Below are 4,044 nucleotides of genomic sequence, written 5' to 3'. Positions count from 1 at the left end.
TTGAGGTGCACCTGTTTGTCGGTATCCCCATCCCACACAATCCTGGCCCTGATTTTTTGTAAATAAATGTTTTCCCCTGCAGTCGCTGTTGCACGATGCCCTCTATCCATGTTTGGATACATGGATGTTCAAATACACATACGTTCTCATTTGTGTCTCGGTGAAGCATTAAACCTTTTTTTTTTAATTGCATGGCACAGCAATTTTTTTTTAGATCCTTGTCATTTTTTCCCTGATTAAACTCCAAACACATGCACGTAGTCTCTTGCAGCGACAAACTCAACTCAAAGGGTCAACGACAACTGCACTTTATTCTTCCACAATGAGCACGCATACTCGCATCACACACGTATCCACACAATTCCTATCGCATATGCACAAGCGTACACGTGCTGATTCTCATATTGTGTTTGGAAGTTTTCTCTGGCTTTAAACTTTTCTATTTTCTTATTGTCCAGCCATGTACAGTTAAACTCTTGATTTAACATTTTGCAGTTTAACGCTTGCTGCTTGTCTCTGCCTTAATGTTTTTATCTGCTCTTTCAATAAAGAATTAAACTATTCCAGATGTGCAAGTGCTCTGTGGTCTTTGAGAAGCAATGTAAATATTAAAATAAAAAAGTACAGAGGACAAATTTGTCTAGGCTAGAGGGCAAACTCTTATTTAAAAAAAAAAAAAAAAAAATCTTTGGCATGTTTCTTGGCCACATCCTGCACTTATATATGTCTCTTACGCCCTCTAGTGCCCGTTTGCTATCCTATCATGGGGGGAAAGCAACTTCACAAAAGAATTGAAAGCAGCTTCAAAAGTGACAGTTATCACTTTCTCCTACATACGTTGTCCAAGGAACATCACAAAGTCACCTTGTTGCGCTGCTTCACTGTGACTTAAGTAGTCTCAACAGGTACAGCTGGTGCAGCATCCCCTGTGGATGATGCTGAAGGGTGGAGGAAGGGATAACTGAGAATGAGGAGTCACTGTAATTAGCGAAGAGCACAAATAAGGCGCTTGTTTTTATATATATTTATATCTATATATAGAGAGAGAGATGAGTGAGAGATGAGAGATGAGAGAGAGAGAGGGGGAGAGAGAGAGAGAGAGAGAGAGAGAGAGAGAGAGAGAGAGAGAGAGAAAACTGAGTCAAGGCCTGGTGATAACTTTAGCAACTTGTTTTGTTCTGAGAAGTCAATACAATTTAGTTAACTGCGTGTTTCAAGTAATCTTGAGTTAACGCTTGAATCTTTGACAGCCCTAATATCTATTCACTGCCACCAACATAGCGACAGTGTTGCTCACACGTCTTCATCTAGCTCACCGTGAAAGCTCCTTTGTCATTCCCACATTGCTTCTGATGTTTGCACCTTCACATCCACAGTTAACGAGACACACTCGCTCTGCATGGATGTGACAAGTTGGCTCTCGCTAGATGCTGATACACACCACTGATCATTTCATCCTACCTATTAAAGTTTCTCTTTCATGCACTGAGAAGCAAACTTGCATCACGTCACCTCTATTGCATTGCCACATAAAACATATCTCAAAAAAATAAATAATCGCATTATATCTATGCGCTGCCAACAAAACTCAATGCAGCTTTGCTCACCTTGTGCAAAGCTGTAACAATATCATGCGGCGTTCAAATGACCCACTGTGAGTTTTTAGTTCTTATTGCAGGCTGTTTATAGAAAAATTATTAATCCTAATGAAATGTTCGACTTCACGATGAACTTGTCATTTTATCAAGCGGGTGTGAGATTCCTACCGAGATGCTTGTTAAGCATCAGGGGGTAAGCCTCTGGGTGTCTGTGTGTTCCACTGTTTGAATGTTTCACAAAGTTACTTGTGTGATTTTTTTTTTTTTTAATTGAACTGTGTGTGTGAACGTGAGACAGACAGAAAAATAAAGTCTTGCCTCGAAGTGGTCCCGGAAGTGAGAAATACAATTATTAGCAGCTGAGACTTTTGATCAAACTCTCCATCCCACTTCATGTGAACACAACTTTTTTTAAATTAATTTTAAAGGCAGACCACTTTAATATATTCGAATTAATCATTTCCGAATGATAATGTTGTTTGTGTTCTTAATTGATCCGCTGTTACTTTTTTTTTTGTTGCCCACCGCACTTGTTGTGATTGTTGATTTCACGCAGCATTACCACTGGCGACTGTGGGTGGTTTGATGTCGTGATGGGATCAGGCTGGTGAAACAGGCCATTGTCGGTGTCAGGAGACTTTGGTGATGAATGGCTGACGAGGGACGAGAGTGCTGTCAAAACTTGTCACAGCGGTCCTACGCACACAGGAATGCGAATTAATCGCGCATGTTTGACCTCTAAAAAGAATAGGGCCTACTATGTTTTTTTTTTTTTTGTGTTGTCTTGTTTAGTCTAGTCGCCTTTTTCTATTTAAGTGAACAGAAAGAAGCCAATGGATGAATGTCCCGTGATTAAACCATCAATTAATTTGACCATTAATGAGTGATCTGCTGTCACCGCTGCAATGACAGATTTTTGCTTTGGATTTGGTTGAATTGCAACAACGTTGTTCCTTCGGCCATACTTGCCCAGATATAACAGAGGACTTCAATTATTCCCCCCCCCCGCCTTTTTTTTCCTTTGTCGACGAGAGTTGATGAAAAGAAATTATGACTCTATTTTCAGATCAGCAAATGCAAGCGTTTTTTTTTACTGAATGGCCAGTAGGTGGCAGCATTGTATTTCAAACAGCGGGATAAACGCCAACGTGAGTAGAGCTACCCTCATAATCTGAGACTAAAAAAAAAAAAAAGAATAGAGTAATTGTTAGAGACCTGTGCAACTCCCCGTCATCTTTTCATCATTGCATGTCCACGCTTGTCTTTTTTTTTTTTTTTTTTTTAAACCTGATTGAACTAACGCCACACCTCATCAATGTGGCTGTGATTTTCCTCATCTTCATATTCAGGACAGGTGGTGCATCTCTGTCATGTTTTGCATCATATTGAGTAATATTCCAATCATATTTTTTGTCTGTGTTGACTTTAGGGTGTGATGGCAGTTTTTTTTTTTTATTCCTCATATTAGATGTTGCACCAAGACACAAATTAATAAGTCGTGAAATAACTTTCATCTTACAGATTCAAAATCAGATCAACATGTAAGCTCAACTATTAATTGTCGCAGTAGTATTGTCTTTCATTTCAGAAAATGTGAACGAGTGAAGAAAAAATGTACAACACACTGCACGCATAATAGACGGTGGAATAAATGCAAAGGTGTGAAAGGAGGAAAAATAACAGAACAAAAGAAGAAGGGGAAGAGAGAGCGAGAGAAGATGGGGGAGGGAAGAAGAGTTAGTTGTCAGTGGGTTGAAAAGACGTGGGCTGTTATTTTATTTCCTCTGTGGATACACAACAACAACGCTGTCTGTCTGAGGTGCTTACACAGCAGAACTACGGTGAGACAACTCGCGCGCACACGCACGGTTACATCTATTCTGTGTGTTTTGTATAAAATAAATAAATAAACTAATAAAAGAAATTAAAACGTCCGTAGCTGCGATGCTATTTGAATGTCACATCCTCATGTTGTGCCCTGGTGTGTTAAACTCTGAAATCGTTGTAAAATCCTCACGGGCTGTGACTGACTCATGGGTGTGTGTGTGTGTGTGTATGTGTGTGTGTGTGCGTGCGTGTGTCTCCCTGGAGCCTTGCAGCGATCTCAGTTTAATTTGACCAGTCAGCCGGTCAAAGCCAGGGCCTCAGCAAATATGTGTGTGTGTGTGAGTGTGTGTGTGTGGGCTGACCTTAGCGTTGAGGTGAGACAGAGATCAATGCTGAGGCAAACACAAAGGTTGAGACAAAACTCACCATCCTCCTGTCTCTCATCCATCTTTCCTTCCATCTCTGTTGCTTTCTTTTCTTCAGCCCTTTGCTCAAAATCTGCTTCCTCCGGCCTCTCGCTAAATGCGTGCGTGTGTGCGCGTGCGTGTGTGCGTGTGTCTGGACGATCGATTGAGAGGCAGGAAAGATTGATTGCCAGCTAATAACTTCAGTTGAGTCT

This window comes from Idiotropiscis lumnitzeri, chromosome 6, assembly GCF_059441095.1.
Source record: "Idiotropiscis lumnitzeri isolate Australia: NSW breed Sydney's pygmy pipehorse chromosome 6, RoL_Ilum_1.0, whole genome shotgun sequence".
Lineage (NCBI taxonomy): Eukaryota > Metazoa > Chordata > Actinopteri > Syngnathiformes > Syngnathidae > Idiotropiscis > Idiotropiscis lumnitzeri.
Note: the sequence above shows the minus strand (reverse complement) of the source record.